This window comes from Amblyomma americanum, chromosome 2, assembly GCF_052857255.1.
Source record: "Amblyomma americanum isolate KBUSLIRL-KWMA chromosome 2, ASM5285725v1, whole genome shotgun sequence".
Lineage (NCBI taxonomy): Eukaryota > Metazoa > Arthropoda > Arachnida > Ixodida > Ixodidae > Amblyomma > Amblyomma americanum.
Window position 1 is genome coordinate 115728781 of NC_135498.1, and position 17794 is coordinate 115746574.

Sequence of the window (17794 nt, forward strand, 5' to 3'; positions counted from 1 at the left end):
TGGAACAAACGCAGGTTAATGACATCCTAGTCGAAATAAAGAGAAATAATTTGGGCAGGACATGTAATGCGAAGGCAGGATAACCGTTGGTCCTTAAGGGTAACGGAGTGGATTCCAAGGGAAGGCAAGCGTAGCAGGGGCGGAAGAAGGTTATGTGGCGGATGAGATTAGGAAGTTTGCGGGGATAGGGTGGGCGCAGCTGGCAAAGGGCAGGGTTAATTTAAGAGGCATGGGCAAGCCCTTTGCCCTGCAGTGGGTGTAGTCAGGCTGATGGTGGTGATGATGAATTTTATGCCTGCACTTTCTGTCTCGGTCGGCAGCAGCGCTGAAGTGCACGTTAATGTCACAGTCACCGGTCAACCTGAATTACCACAATACCGATGACGTTGGCGTGACCGGCAAGCACTGGTTATTGCTCTGAACAACCACTGGTTCGGTGACGTATCAATAATTTGGGCAAGTGCAGCTTGACGTCACTCGTTTTGGGTAGAAATGCCGAGCGGCATCTCGGAGAACGTTCAAAATGAGCTATGTTCAGTCGAACACCTGTAACTGAAACTTGCTAGACGCCATCTCTACGCCCGTGAAACAAATCATATTACTTCTTTATGTTCGAAATTTTGTGTCTGTACCTCTTTAAGTCATAACTTTCTTTTTACTTGACTGAGCCTTACATGTCACATGTTGATCACTGAACTCCACTCAATGCTAACCCAAGTGTAAAATCGTAATCATGGTTCTAAAAGCACCGTTAAACAGCAAAGTGGAAGAACCAACTTCACGTGCACGGCGACTTTTAAAAGGTAAACAAATGATTAGGCAGTTGTATTCCAGCGGTACCAAAGTTGTTAAGCATCCCACTTGTGTACAGCAGGTGGGGGTGTGATCGTCACTGCCTTCAGTACACACAACATATATCTTCAATATGTACTACCTTTCCTCCGGCCTCGCACTCTGCCTGTCTCAGCTGAAATGCTTTCAAATGTGGGTCTCGGCTCCCACCTTCCGCACACCAAATAGGTTAGCAATGGCACTCTCTCTCTCTCTAACCTGTCCTTTCGTCGTAAAACTGAATTTACACGACTTAAATAAATATTTATTTTACCATGCACTAAATACATTACCATTACGTAAATGCCAACAACAGCAAATCAGCCTTCCACGCACCATATATGGCTGTCAACGACTGTCAGTTTTTCTTCAATAAAAGCATGCCCGTTCAAGGGGAGACATAAATGTACACCGAGAAAAAGCTGAAAATTGCCTATTTTGATAGATTTTCAATCAATCAATCAATCAATCAATCAATCAATCAATCAATCAATCAATCAAAAATTTTATTTACATCGAAGAGATGGAGGGGGCTGCTAGTAAAAGCTGTCCGAACGAACGGCAGCTTGGCAACGCCCACAGATTATAGCTTTATAATTAAGAACGTGTTACTTTCTTTAAAACAGAAACGTTTATAAACGATAAAAAAATCTCAGCATGGCTAAGAGTTTATGGATTTATGGGATTTATCCTCCGCAAAGCGACTAGGACTATGACGAGTGCCGTAGTGAAGGGCTCCTGATAATTTCGACCACCTGGGGCTCTTTAACGTGGACTGACATTGCCCAGTACACGGTTTTAGGCGACTTTTTTTTCCGGAATAAAGGTGCGCGTTTCAAGAAAGTAAATGGGATATTTGAAAGCGATTTATCAATTATTCGAGAGTTACTTTGCAGACAACCACGTGGCGTTTGCACGCGCCAAGCCTCCACCATAGCTGGATATCGATGGCTGTGAATTCTTGTTCCTCAAAGAGACTGCACCAAGGGGCCTTACCTGAGCGTCCTGCCTAGGTTGGTTCTGCGCGACATCCCCTACTTGTGGAAGCTCGTTCTCAAGGCCTGCAGAGGTCAGCTTCCCCTGCTGCTTGACGCCTTCGTAGTAGTCGAGCAGGAGGAAAAGTATCAGCCCCTGCGCGGGTCGCGGAAGCATGAACATTCTCGATAGTTGATTCTGCATTGCACAAATTGGCAGCAACAATGAGGGATTCCCTAAGGCATTCGAAAACTCATGTCCAAAATTCTGGACAACAGCATTTTTGAGCGGGAAACCGTTGATGAACGCAATTTTTTCGTATAGTGTAAGATTTAACTATAATAATCAACGATATCAGCAGATCACCCGGCAGAAGTCTTGAAGTTTTTTTCTATTAACGTTTTGTATTGTCAAAAGCGTTCCCCAATGGTTTCTTGTGGCAGTCTTGACTGTTCGATGCTATTGACGGAAGCTCTTTAAACGAAAGATTTTGCTACATATCAGAAGAATGGACCATTACTTTCAATATTTCCGCAACAGTGTCTTACAATTTTCCAATTTTCAAAATTTTTGTCAGAGATTGTTGGCTATGGCGGAGCCTATGGAGCAAATTCTTATTCCAGAAAGCGGGGAAAGCGCCGGTGAACTGCTGCGGTTGTTGTTCTGATCGCGTGCTCTCTGCTGTCTTCTGCATTTGATACTAATGGAGTGGCTGTATAGTGATGAGTTAGGGCACACATTTCAATAATTTAAGACCGAGTGGTGCGTCCATGTCTTAGTTATTTAATTTTGTATGCTGCGAATTATTTGTGAATATAAAATATATTTGTGAGTATTCCAGTGATTTGCTAGTGTTTTAGCTCGCACCTGTAGCCACCACTTTACGTCACAGCTGAAAAGGGACACACGAAGGTGAAATCGATGTTACCTCTTGCCATCATTCCATTACTTCGTTTATAGCTTCAGCGTATAAGCAACGGCTTAAGCAACAGAGTGTATGGCATGCTCATGAAAGTCATGGTTGGACACTGATCATTCAGTAAAAAAAAAGAAATCAGAATTCGACAATTGTTTTACGGCAGCTAAATGCCTATTCTACCAGCTATTTATTGCATTAGGTCATTGTAAGATATGTCTAGTGTCGCATAATAAAAATTAATAGTACGAAGTCAATGAGGCTTTCCCGAAACGCAGTGTCATTCATTTGGAGAAAACATGATTACCGACTCTTAAGCTCTGTTAACTGAGTAACCACTCGGAATTTCGAACACTGGCGGCAACATTTAGGGCCCTCGTTCGTGGTCGTCATGGCCAAAAACTAAAACAGACATCGACTGTCCCTTTGAACAGGCGCGACAAAAAAAAAAATGGGACGGACGATCGGACAATCTGGTGCGAGCATTGTGCCTAAGCAGTTGTGATTTTGCCTGCATGCTGTTTTGATTGAAAGTTTTCTAAATGATGCTTTTGCTTTTGAAATTGAAAATTGGCTCTTGAGGAAAGGAATTGGCGCAGTAATTGTCTCACATATCTTGGTGGGCACCCGAACAGCGCAAGAAAGAGGTGCCCTAGTGGAGGACTCGGAAATAATTTCCACCCCATGGCGATCTTTAACGTGAACTGACATCGCACAGCACACAGGCGCCTTTTGCGCTTCGCCTCCATCGATACGCGGCCGCCGCTGTCGGGTTCGAAATCGGGTTCGAAGTGCGAGGACACCCGCCCGCAGTATATGCACAGGGACTTCGCTCTGAGGCTCAAAGAAGTCGCCATTGACCGCCTCCGAACAGTCCGACAACGTCACTCACAGTCTTAACACCCCCCCCCCCCCCTCCTTCCCTCGCGCCTTAAGGATCATCGCTATTCTTTTGTCAACCTTCCGCTCCCCCTCTGTCCCCAGTCACCCATGAAGAAGGAGCCGAGCCGGCTTCGAGACGTGTTAGAGCTTATTATAACACATCAATAGAGATTGCTGTGCAAGACGTACCTCAACGAAACCTTTAGTTGCTTCGAGACGTGTTAGAGCTTATTATAACACATCAATAGAGATTGATGTGCAAGACGTACCTCAACGAAACCTTTAGTTTAATGAAATTGCCTGTAGGTTGAGCTGCTATTACATGTAATAAGTAATAATGTCTTAACCATACAAGGCAGAACCCAGACAAAGATGTTGCGTTTTCGGTGTGCTTCTGTGCGCGTTCTGTAAGACCGTGAAATTTTGGTTATCTCTGTAGTAATATGTTGCCTATGTCTCTGCACATAAATAAATGAATCAAAAGCTGTGCCATAAGGTGTGCCGTGGTGGGTTCGCTCCATGTGGCGTGCTTACCACTCATTAGCCTCATGCATAGGTTCAGCGAACAGCTGACGAGTATAATAAAAAGAATATTTGCAACAAATGTCTGGTAAAACTATACTCATGACCGAGAGCGAGGGTTACTAATTACCAGAACACGTCTAGTTGTATGCTAGCAGTATTATGCAAACAAATTCTCACAATTTGCTAGTCTCACCTCAGGAAATCTGTTCCGTCTTTAATGATCCTTTATCATACAGAACTGCACGCATGCTAACACATCGAACGTAAAAGAAGCTCTAGCTTCCTCGGAACCGTTGGCAATGCCACTAACTTTCCTTTGGTGTGTTTTTATGGCCGAAATCTTGTCGCGTATGCTTTGTAGATTAAATACTCGTAACCGTACGCAGTGACCGACAATACTACACAGAATAAATCTATTGGAACCCCTCACGCGTGACCGGAGAGTAAGTGGTTTTGTCGTTCGGCGCCTTATTCCAAGGTCGCAGGCTCGATGCAGGCAGCGGCAGCCTTATTTCGATGTTGGCAGAATGAAAAAAAAATCTCCATGTACTGTGCGATGTCATCGCTCGTTAAACATTTCTTGATAATCTTGTGTAATTCGGACCCTCTATACTACGTCCCCGGTAGCCCCTGGATAACTACGAGAGCTGACTGCAGAAAAAGTATCCCTATTCAGTCTTACTTTAATCGCAGTGGCAACAGCGGACCTTGCGAACGTCCCTAAGAAGACGGTCATCTGCATGAAAATGAAAGCGTACACCGTTTGTTGCAAAGCTTCTGTGACACTGTCACGGTGGAAGAACAAGCGAGGTGGCCGTACGAAGGCTGCGCATGCGGCAAAAAGTTATGCATACATCGCGCGGTCCTCGACAGATGCGCTACACGCAAAGGTGGCCCCAGTTTTCAAACGTAGATGCTGAATGAAAGCAGATACGGACGCCAAAAAAATTGATGATAACGCGCGTATTCAGTAGCGAATTTGCAATAAACACGGTTGTTGGGTAAGGCTGAGACTGAAAATTTTTTGCAATGAATAATGCTTTTGCTCCGGGAGTTTCAGCATGCCCTCCACCTAGCAGCATTCGCGCTCGTGGCTGCCAATAGGAGCATACGAACGGGTCGAGCGCAATGTCTCTTGGCATTATTTACCGCAGCCTACGCCGTCGCAGCAATATGCGTTAATAACAGCAGACGCGGTACTATAGTGCACCTGCCTTAGCCAGACGGAAGGCAAAACCGTGCACAACGCCAGAACAAGCATTGCGTCTGCAGGTAAACTGCGGAGGCTTGCAGGTACACGATAAAGCGGTGGAAAAAAAAATTCCTTCACCTGGTTTTTAAAAGGCCACGCATTTAACCACATAAATTGAGGTCACCTAAAAACACAAGCAGTGAAACCACGAAGGTGCTGCGCGGTTTGCCATTTATTTGACATGCACACAGAGCTGGCGGTGAATACAAATTTAAGGACATAAATTTTTGATGCATAAACAAAAAACAGCAGTGCACATTTCAGGCACATCAATGTATTCATGACTCCCGCCATTTAAACAGCAAAACAGGAGTCAAATTTTCATCTACTAAAGCTTGGACAGCTTACGCAGCTCCTGTGTCTTATTTTTCGCATCAGCTTTCTGGAGTTTGCAAAATTGCCTCATTCTCATGGTTACGTTATTGTGTAGCACGCCTGCCATAACTTCCTCTTTATGGTCTGGACAGAAGAACTGAAACTTTTGTAGTTGTGAAGCGTGTCGTCCAGCGTCAATTCATAGGCATTTCTGAGAGCCGCATGCTTCTGAAATTCCATCTCAGTGGCATGGAACAAGTGAGACCACACTTCGCTTTGGGTGCATGACGCCTCCTCTAGTTTTACACAGAACAAGGCTGCTTTCCGGCTGTTGATGAAGGGCACTTTCTTCCAATAATCCTTCACGGCACTTCGTACACGTTGTACTCTTCAAGTACTTGCGGCGTATAAAGCCAACTAAATAATAAATTATACAGTCGACAGCTGCCAGTACTCTGTGCAACTTGTCGAACACATGGTCAAACCTCAGCCTGAACAGCAACCAGGCCATCTAGCTTCTTTTTCAGCAGCTGAACGTTGTCCTTCGGACTTGGAATTGTCATGAAAAGCAAGTTTCAAGTCATCCAACGTTAGCACAAGTACACCGTGCTCAGATTTCGCATTGTTAACTTGGCAATTTCCGAATATAGGGTGCATTTCCCGAATTTAGACATTTTTCCCTCACACCACTTCTTTTCCCCAGTTATTTAGCCAATACAGCGATGAAGCGAGGACTCTTAATTCTTTGCTTCCAATGATGACGCCCTCCTTTGGATGAGTTCGATTCAGGGCGTCAAAAAGATTGTTAAGCCTCAGCGTGAATTCCACCATTGCCTTCACATTTTCGAGTCCTTTTGTGCCTCTTTGAGAGTAGAATTTTAAGCGTTCTTCATCTTTCGGCGCGGAAAGGAGAGTTTCGCGGTACAGCCTTTGTATCCCGTCGTGCAACATGCAACAAAACACTTCTTGCCGATTGTGCTCACAATCGCGTGCTTGTAGAGCAGGCAGCGCTAACAAAGCCCCCCCCCCCCCCCCCCCCCCCCCCCCTGCATCACCACGCCATCGGTCGGCGAATTGTCAAAGCATGCACGCGAAGTGGGAGTCGACACGGCCGCTCTGTTCCAGCGGCCGCCGTTTTGACACCTATATATTTTTCCACCGTGGACACTGCCCAGTGCGAAGGATTTAGGTGCAGTCGATAACACTTATTTTCTCTCAGTCAACCAGGAGACAGCTTAAGTTATTTTCAGCCTCTACAGATCAGCGATCATTCCTTCATCAACGTTTGAAACGCATTCCAAGATCTACGCCGCATTTCATGCGAGGCGCAAAGAGCAGGTCACTCTTCAACTTACATGTCCGACTTCTTAATATGCTTTCAGCACGGATGCAATAGAGATGGAAACGAGTTAAAGGAAGACACAGCGCGATGAAAGACGGACACACGAAGAAACGACACACACGAGCGCTGTCTCACACCTGAAATTTTGTTCGGATGTAAAGACGCTTAATTAGAAAACATGAGAGGGTGGGTAACAGGGCTGCTGCAGCGATAACCGGCAATCAGTGTGGTCGTGTGTCCGTGTTTCATCGCGCTGTTTCTTCCTTTAAATGCATTACCATCTGCCCCGAGCCTTGCTCTTCTGAGATGGAAGGGATCTGATAAATACAAGGAGCCGCCGCGGTGGCGCGGCTCAGTGGTTACGGTGATCGGCTCCTGATCAGAAACATGCGGGTTCGGTCCGGACCGCGGTGGTTGCATTTCTATAGAGGCGAAATCCTCCAGGCCTGTGTACTGTGAGATGTCAGTGTAGATTAAATAACCCCAGGTGGTCTAAATGATCCGGAGCTCACCACTGTGGTGTCCCTCATAGCCTGAGGCGCTTCGGGACATTAAACCCAATGAAACCAAGAGGCTGGAGCGCTGGAGATAGGATTGAGCGGACGCAGCTTGTCTGCGCTCCGTGGATTTCTCGTCCTGTGCGCGCAAGCTCCATTCGCAGTTCACATTTTTGTCCTGATCAGACGTATAACGTCGAGAACTACTCGAGGATACACTTTGATCCCAAGAAGTCACTTTCTTGGCAAAACGTGGGATCGCTAAGCCTCGCAAGCACTTCGGCACCGGGCCCGGCGTCCGATGCCGCGTTCGACCTGACCAGCGAGCAGCTACTCCGCTACGGCTTCGACGATGGATGTGGACCACACCCTTGGCTACGACCCCGAGTCTGGAGGATTCGGAAGTGTTCCCAGCAGCAGCAAACAAGGCGAGGCGAACTTTGATAATTCACAGCCAGCACTTGGATGAAGACGATATACCTCAGGGATGCAGGACAGCGGATGCAGGACAGGGATGCAGAAGGGCACTCGGCTCCGAAGGCATGCGAAGATGACCCGAAGTCACCAGTATCGGATCCCACGAGCCGCAAAAGGCCCCCGAGACTGCCTGACCTCGACAAGTATGAATTTAAAGTGATTATCAAGCCGAAAGACCGTTTGGACCTAAAAATGTGGGGTGGGAGTGTACACCTACTTAATGTCGCGTTCGAAAACGCGTTACGTGGCAAGACGCTACGCGCCAAACCTTACATCAGAGTTATTGAAGAGCAAAACATCATCATCGCGGCAACTTCCCATGTCGAAGACGCCACAGTACTTGGGAAGATCGATAACATCAACCTTGACGGGAAAAAGTACCACCACAATGCCTACGTGAGAACACGGCAAGACTCGTGCAAAGGGGTGGTGCACGGGATTGACCCCAACGCATCAGACAGAGACCTAGAGAAAGACTTTTCCTCGGAAACCCACGAAATATTAGGCGTCCGAAGGCTCGGCAGATCCAACTCGGTGGTGATACCGTTCAGTGGATACAAAGTCCCTTTCTTTGTTACGTACGGGTGGATCGAGCGCAAATGTTTTCTTTATAAGAAAACTAGACCGTTTTGCGTACTGTGCGGCAGGGAACCTGACATAGACCGGACGTCTGCCCCAGCCCAGCTGAATCGAAATGTGACTCGTGCGGCAAGCTGAATCCCGGGGAAGCTCACGATTGCACTCCAACTTGTGCGGCATGCCAGGGGAATCACCACGCCTACTCAAGAGATTGCAAAACAAAGTTTCTGGATCCCATCAATAAGCCTAGGAAACATCAACATTTCGGTGATCAGGAAGAGAAATTGACAACAAGTGGCACCAGCAAGAGCTACGGGGCAGCTGTATGCACCAGCCGAAAAGAGCAGTGCGAGAAGAAGGAATCCAGAAGAGCGGCCTCCAATTCTACGTCCAGGTCCAGGTCAAGATCTAAGTCTAGTCAACGTCGCAACTCGTCAGGCCGATCCGGAACGGAAGAGTCAAGACATCATAAAGAGCAGGGGACCACCAGGTCGGTCTCCTTTGCACCTAAGGCGGATCCACCGGCACAGGAGGCGCCACGCACCCGAGAACTCGGACGGTCTTCTGAGAAGCAAGAAGACTCAAGACACATCGTAAAGGTGGGCTATGCTGTGTTGCCTCCATCCCTACCCGGAAACGCGATATCTAAGGAGTTTAACGACCTAAAAGCAGAAATTATTCAGCTAAAAAACAGATGAGCCGTTGCGAGCTGAACTTAAATTGGTCAGGCTGCAGTCACAAACAGCTCCCGACAAAACACCCGAAGCCCGGCCAAACTCAGTCAGTTTATGAGCGCGTCATTTCAGAGCTGAGGGCTGACAGAGAGGAGCAGAATAAAAAGTCCTATAAATTATTCAGATGGTCAAAAACGAGCTCGCAAACGAGTCTGCCAACACTAGGAAAATACATAAACTCCGCCATTGCCACAGTCCGAGACGAGTTCAAATCTAAACTCAACCAGTGCAACTTCCGAAATAGGAAATCCAAATATGCCGACAGGCACCCCCTTCCAGAAGAGGACGAAAAAGGACCATGACACATAGGGAACAGGAAACAATAATTTGGGCAATGGAATTGTCGGGGATTTAAAAGCAAAAAGCAAGCCTTAAATTTTTCATCGACACGTCGGAGACGCCACCTGCTAGTAATAGTACTTCAGGAAGCAAATACGGTCATCAGCATGAAGGGGTACAAAACTATCCAAGACGAGCATAGCCTTGGAATACTTGTTCACAAGGAGTTTACCGCAACGCTGCAAGAACCACTAGCCGCAAATATCGAACATGCTTACATTGAAATTCTTCCCAAACACAGGGGAAAACGCAGTTTGCATATACTGAACATGCACAGTCGCCCCAGGGACTCATGTCGTCAGATAGCCACGATATTTAATAATTTTATCAAGAGGGCAGGTAAGGACCTCCTCGTCATAGCCGGTGATTTCAATGCGCCCCATCAAGCATGGGGATATCACTTTAACAGCCCGAAAGGTAGGAGGATCCTTGAGATCGCTAACAGAGAAGGGCTCGCAATCTTAACGGATCCCCTGCAACCCACCAGAGCGGGTAATAGCGTCAGCACAGACACCTGTCCAGATCTCACGCTTGTGAAAAACTGCCTGCAGGCCACCTGGTCTAACACTGGCAAGTCCCTGGGCAGTGATCACTTCATCGTCTCCTGCACTGTTCAGGGAGTTAAATGTCGGAACCCATTTGGCAAGGCTAAGATTGTGAACTGGGACAAGTGGAGAGAAGAAATCGCACGTCTCCCGGACGAAGATATCACAGATATTGAGGCATGGACAGCGCTGCAGATGGAAACCGTCGCCAGGCACTCTGCTACTGCGAACACCACGGAGGAAACTCCGGCAGTTGACCCGCACCTGTTTCATCTATGGGAAGCCAGGAGATCTCTGACAAGGAGGTGGAAAAGGCAAAAGTTAAATCGCAAGTTGAAGACCAAGATTACAGAAATCACCAAAGAAGTGGATGACTACGCACATAACCTCGCTAACCAAAACTGGCTCAAGCTGTGTGATGAGCTCAACGTAGAATGGGCACGGCTAAAGCATGGGGACTCCTCAGATCCCTTATCGAGCCGAACTCAAACCGGAAAGAGCAAACAGACACGCTCTGTAACGCCTTGCACAGCTATAAAGGGGACAACAAAGCCCTCATTACAGAACTTGCACGGAAATTCCTCGATCTGGGATCCTCGTACCCTCTCCCTGCGTACACCGGTGCACCCAATGAAGAGATGGACCAAGACGTAACGGTTGAGGAACTGAGGGCGGAGCTTGACGTCATGCGTAAGAACACCGCTCCTGGACCGGACTAGATAAACACCAAGATGCTCTTTAATATGGATGACATCTCCTTAAGAATATTAGTGAAATACTTCAACACGCAGTGCTGGAACAAGGGCCAGATCCCCGACTCCTGGAAATTGGTTTTAGTGCGATTTATTCCCAAGCCCAAAAAGCCATGCGATATTGATCATTTACGACCGATCTCCCTGACGTCGTGTCTGGGTAAACTGTTCGAGAGGGTCGTGAACGCCCGACTGAAACGACTCCTGAGGAAGACTGATATCCTCCCTGACACGCTGTACGGGTTTAGGGAAAAGCTTTCTACACAGGATATTCTCCTCCGTATCAGAGAGGATATTCTGGACAACCCCGGCAGATGTCAGGTCAAGGCCATCCTTGCGCTCGATTTAACAGGGGCATATGACAATGTTAACCACCAGGGAATACTGCATGAGCTTAACAGCATCAACTGTGGTGACCGCACATATAATTACGTGAGGGACTTTCTCCCCAACAGAAAAGCGTCAATAAGTATTGGTGATCGGACCTTCTCTCCGTTCAATCTAGGTTCCAAGGGCACCCCGCAGGGAGCGGTCTTGTCTCCGCTTCTCTTCAACCTGGTCATGCGTGGGCTACCAGAGAAGCTAGACCGCATCCGAGGCATGGCATTGAGCACTCTATATACGCCGACTACATTACGATCTGGTGTTGCAGCGGTAATGAAGGGGAAATTCAAGACCGGCTTCAGGAAGCAGCAAAATGTCGTGTGCCAGCAAGCGGCGAGGCATGGGTTAACGTGCTCTCCCGAGAAATCAGAGTTACTCCTGATCGACCGCGGCAAGAAGCAGAATACGGGGCTTTTTCCGCCCACTCCCTCTGTCGCCATTACGGTCCAGGGTATGAGCATTTCGATCAAGAAAGAGATCAAGATCCTGGGAGCCTTCATACCCAGCGGCAACACTAACACCACTACAATCAGACAGCTCCAAGCCTATTCCGAACAAGTCTCTATAATGCTACGCCGGGTAATCAAGAAAAGAAATGGGCTAAGAAAGAAGGAGGCCCTAAGATTAGTTCAGGCTTTCATTCTCTCTAACTAACATGCGCCACCCCGTATTTACGGTTTAGCAAAAAGGAGAAAGACCAACTAGATGTTTATATTCGAAAGGCAGTTAAGACGGCACTGGGACTTCCTTTATGCACATCCACTAACCGCTTATTACAGCTAGGGATCCATAACACCATCGACGAACTAATATAGGCCCACCGTGTAAATCAAATTGTCACGCTCTCAACATCTAAGTTTGGCAGGAAAATATTACAGAAGCTGAGAATCAGTCCACCCCGGGAAGTCGCTGACAAGATCGACATGCGCATTCAGATGAGATCACACATCACGACTCACCCCATACCAAAACGCATGGATGAGGAGTACAATAGAGGACGGAGACTAGCCAGAGCTAGACACCTCTCTAAGCGCTGGGATGAAAACAAGGACACGATCTACGTCGATGCGGCTGGACCCGTTAACGGAGTCGCGGAAATTGCAGCAGTTTCACCCCGGGGGGATATCATTGCAAGCAGCCTTATCTACCACATCGGCTGAAGAAGCAGCTATCGCACTAGCGATATCAAAGAACAGCGAGGCAACGGTTATGTCCGACTCACAAGCAGCGGTACGCAATTACCTCAGAGGCCGCGTTGGCGCTCCTTGTTGGGAAATTTCGGAAAGGTCCAATCCTTCCAACATCCAGATCTTCTCGACGCCAGGGCACCTCTCAACGACGGGCAATGAGGCGGCCAACACAGTTGCTCGAGCTCTCCTCCTCCGAGCATCTGGCACGCAGCCTCTCTCTGACACAGTTGACAACCCCTCACCCTTTCTAAGCTACGCAGAAATTACGGAGTACTATAAGATCACAAGAAGGAAATATCCTCTTCCTCACAAAACCCTAAGTAAATATGAAGAGCACATAATCAGGCGACTACAAACTAATACTCTGCCCAATCCTAATGAGTAAATGGTACCCGGACACCTACGATTTGTCCTGCCCCTTCTGTGGAGCAGTTGGCACACTCTTTCACGTGGTTTGGGAATGTCAAGAAAACCCAGACTTGGACAGCAATCCCGATTCGACTTATGAGCGCTGGGAGGCAACCCTTCATAGCCACAGCCCCCTCGACCAGAAATCGCTGGTTGAGAGGGGCCGGATTATGATGACGACCATCTCGTACTGAAACCACCCAGTTTTTATGCTCTGAATAAATGTTTTTCCTCCTCCATGAAACCAAACATAAATTTGTAATAATAAAATTGCTACACACATCAGCGAGGGCTTATAGCCTCAAGAGGGGAGTCCTGCAGATTTTTGTAGCTAGAGCAGGTGAGATAACATGCGCTGCTCCCCAAGCCTCGTACAAAGCCTTGAAACATTAGTCTGAACAGCAGATTCATATTTATACGGTTAATCTTTCAATTCGCTTGTTACGCTTTCCTTTTAAGTACGAACGATTTTTACGACCTGTTGAGAAGTGCTACTCGAAAGCGATATCTTGTTTTTCTTTTTTCATAAGCAGGAAAGATAATTTGGTTTGGTTTATCGGGTTTAACGTCCCAAAGCGACTCATTCTGCGAGGGACGCCGTAATGGAGGGATCCGGATGATTTCGACCCCCTGGGGTTCTTTATCGTGCACTGACATCGCAAAGTACATGGGCCTCTGTAGTAGGATACAGCTTTAAAAAAAAAAAAACAGCAGTTGGTAATACTGGGCCACGGTCCGCGGCGTCCAGTATAACTGTGCTATCTGTCACAACAGTAAATGAAATCAGCTTTTTTAATGTTTGACTTCATTAAGCAAACTACATATCCAAATTCTATGGCTCACAGTTTTTCTTTGATTAGCCTCTTGTATAGGTAAAAAGGAAGGCTCTTTTTTGTCGCGGAGGAATTTTGTGCACTGGTCCAAAATTTGGGAGGAGCTTCAGTGCAGACTTAAGTTGTATCCGACTATAGCATTTCGGTTCGTGTTCAATAAATTTACAGCGTTTACGTATTCATGGCTATTTTTTTAACGATCAATCATTTCGACAAAACTTTCCACTTACCCCGGAAACTACTCCGTCTTGTGGAGGATTTCCTTTCAGGAACTGAAAACAGGTACGTATAAAGAAGTAAAGCACCATCACCTTTGAACGTTTGCGGAAAGCGATATAGGGAAGAAACTTGGGCGAGTCGGTAACGGTGATCCATGGAAAGTGAGAGTAGCGCAAAACGGGACAAAGGGACAGAGAAAGACAGACACCTGTGTTGTGTCTGTCTTTCTCTGTCCCTTTGTCCCGTTTTGCGCTACTCTCACTTTCGATATAGGGAGCTCTATTTCTTCCTTTCTCAAAGCATGGCACCACGAAGTGAGTGGCACGAAGTGAGTGGACGCACTTGCATTCCCACTTAGTGCGAATAATATTTTCCACGCCACTGGTTGGGGCCGCACTGACTGCCAGCCTGCAGATCGAGTGCCCTTGTCCGCATCGCATGGTGGTAGCGGGGCGTTATGCAGTGACAAAAGAGCTGAAGCTCCCCCAGATTGGTGACACTTGGCTATGGGGAGCAGAGTTTGTACAGCCATAGTTGTTAAGAGCATGCTTCCCACTTCTGCGGCAACGTTGGCGTAATACAATGAACAAATCAGAAGTAGAGAGTAGTGGCGCCATCTGTGCGCAGAGCGGCGAACTAGCGTCCGGGCCGTTGCCCTCACCAGCGCCTGTGCAGCTACTAAATAGCGCGATCGAGGAACGGAGCGTTTACCACTGCAATGAACTCTCTCTGAATCTCGCGTCACAGAGGCAGGGTAACGGACGGCTAGTTCTTGTTTTGTTTACTCATAAGTGTGCCAAAATAGTTAGCGCGCGTGTGTTATATTAAAAATTCTCGCACAGTGCCCAGAAAAGATATATTTTTGACATGTGTTCTAAAGCCACTGTTTTACTTTTTTTTTTCATAAATAATATTTTTTTTCTTGTATGAGGGCACTTCCTTTGTCCCTGCGGCTTGACTGTCAAGTTCGAAAATAATTATGGTACTACTGTGGCAGTTCATCCAAACCGCGACGAGCTAGTAAACATTCTTGCGTGCTATGTGGTTCTTATGTGGACAGAGACAGGACGAGGGAAGGAGAGCAATGAAAATAAAAACGACACGATGGCCAATATCTAAGAAGTTCCGAGTGCTCCTGCAGTCCCCAGCAGAACACTGACTATTCCTTACGTCTTGCCATTTCAAGGCGTCAACGCCTGCTAGGCGTCTCAGGTACTGTGGGGAAAAAGAAAAGGTTTTGCAGTCAGTTGGGGGTCCTAGAAGTTACACATGAACGAACGATCACAGATTCTTTCTTAAATAATCGTCTAGAACTGCAGCTTCTTGAGACCTATAAATGCATAGTGGCATTCCACTCGTGAAAAAAACAAACAAACGAACTCTGAGTTCAGTTAGCCGATACGGTATCGTCATTGCTCGAGGAAAAATGTGACGTTTTACATTTCACTTAAGACGGTGTAAGCTACCCACGCACAAAGCACACAAGAACTCCCGATGGACCAGCCGCAGGCTGTCGCAGAAAATCCTTGGAGCTTTGGGAAGGCTAATAGTGTAATCAGGTGATGAATGGGCCAGTAGAGAAGGACGTTCTTGCGCCAGAGACGTTCGTGACTGGTTGACGTGCCTACCCTGGCAATGGTGACGGAACATCGACTCCTGTGTGTGGGCCTATGCCACGTCCGCCGGCGAGTTCACAGCTGTTTTTAACCCTGCACAGCGTTGCGGATTGGTTCACATACATTTTGATACAAACTGAAGCTTGCGCAGAGGTAATCGGTTTTACTTATACTTAGATCCGTGCGTATCGGGTTAAATCCCGGTTTTATTCTTGCACCAGTTAGGGTGAAACTCGATTTCTACCCGAAAATGAGCTTTCTAGACAAAGTAGTGTTGGGGACAGAAGTCACCAAAACACATGAAATGAGATTTCGCCGCATATAGGTTGCTAGCGTGGCAATGACGTCTTCATCTCACTATCACAGTTTATGGTATGTTATGTCCGACTTTAGGCTCCGGAAGTGAGGTTTTAAGAGAGATCTGATATCTGGCTGATAAGAGATATTAGTTTAAATTTCATTTCACAGCTCCTATGTTTTTGTCCCCGATAGGTTTTGCGCTTCACACAGCTGAAGACATGACACGCAAATTAGCTAATATATTTTGGTTATTCTTCAGGGGTGTTTTCAGTCAGCTAATGATTTTAAGCCTCCTTTAACGCCTATAATTCATTTTGCGGATTAAGCGAAAACACAAGTATTTACCAGACATCTTATTAATGTGCCAGCATTATATGGCTCATCATAACGAAACCTGATGTCTAGAAAAATGGTGTTTCAGAACCAACGTGACTTGGCCAAGAAAAATAATATTTCTTCCCAATGTACGAGGAATCGAACGCACGCCTTAAAGACTGCGAGGTGAGCACGCAACTCAAGGCCTGAACAGTGTTGCTTCTTGACGAACAAAGGTGAGCAGGGTGTGCTCCTGGGCGAGTTGGTTTGAAATTCTGAACACTGGAGCGCTGGCAGACGACGGACGAAGGGAGAATGAATACCCGGCTCATACCTGATAGCTGATACCTGATTTAATATCTGCTGCGGGTCCTTGCATTGAAGGTATTAAACTTATTTTTGGAATATGGCGGCGTGGTTGGCTTGAGTTAAGCACTCTGGCACGGTTCGGCCCGGTATTTCACTGCCTCCGCGATCGGCTCCCGACATATTAGAGCGCGCCTTTTCTTTCTATCTTTGCTATCCTATCCTTTAACTCGCCACTAGGAAGACCCGTGGACTTTCCCTTACCTCCTATCAGCAACAGCAGCAGCAGACACACGGTGCGGTGAGATACACAGTGCGCACTGTGTGTCTCGACCTCCCGATCTCTACCTCAAATGCGAGGCTCCTTGCACTGGGGGTGTTGAACACCTATCGGGAGCTGCGCGAGGCGCACCTCACTAATCAATACACGCGTCTTGCCCAGACCGTGTCCGGTGGTCGCCTACTGGGCCGGCTACATATACAACATGACCATCACATTGAAGAAAGGGTACGAGTGCCAGAACTATGGAGAGGCGCCCTCCGTGTTCGACCCCTTCCTACCAAAATGGACAGAGAGAGTCACAATGGACGGCGTCAGGCGCGGGCGAATGCCCTGCACCGCCATTATGGCTCCAAACACAGCGTTTTCTATGTAGACGTTGCGGGCCCACATCATTCCAGGGGAGGATGGTACACGGCCGCAGTCGTTCACGAGGGAAGACAGGTGAACGGTCTCACTTTTAAGGCACTTAGAACAACCCACGCGGAGGAGGTAGCAATCGCCCTAGCCGCCTCCCACGCTGAGACGCGGCCGGTGCGCGTCTCGAGCGGATGCGCCTCATTTCGGCTCTGGCAATTTTCGCCCGGATTACCGAAAAATTCCATACGACCGCGGAAATATTGCTTCTTCTAGACGGAAAACATCTCCCGGCACCCGAAAATACCGCTCTCGACCAGGTGGGCCAATTTTTGGGCCTATTAGGCCCATTTCTGACTTCAACCTGTGGCAGCTTTAGCTAGGCCTAAAGCCAAGTAGCCAGTCTCCAGCGTTCTTCGCGGACGCCATGGCGGCCTCCGCTCGCCGCGGGTACGACCCCGAGACGATGGCATGAACAGAAGTCGTCGCAGGCGCATTGTCTCCGCCTGAAACTTCCACTCCAACGCAGGAGATAGTAGACGAAGGTCTCTTCTCGTTGGTGGCACTTCGTAAACGCCAACAACGCCTGAAAACGTCGGCGGTCAACGGACCCACCGTGAGTGCC

The 17794-nt window shown here is 47.6% G+C and overlaps 1 long non-coding RNA gene across 1 annotated transcript in view; it reads right to left on the reverse strand.

The window, feature by feature from the left end:
• The window catches only part of LOC144119006 (uncharacterized), a 16755-nt gene extending 1550 nt beyond the window's left edge, over positions 1-15205 (reverse strand). Inside the window, exons 1-4 of the long non-coding RNA XR_013312222.1 lie at positions 15166-15205; positions 14007-14048; positions 4812-4865; positions 1828-1962 (exon numbers count right to left, since the gene is read on the reverse strand). This is a non-coding gene — a long non-coding RNA (uncharacterized LOC144119006). The remainder of the gene's footprint in view (positions 1-1827; positions 1963-4811; positions 4866-14006; positions 14049-15165) is intronic.
• Between the last annotated feature and the right edge of the window lie 2589 nt (positions 15206-17794).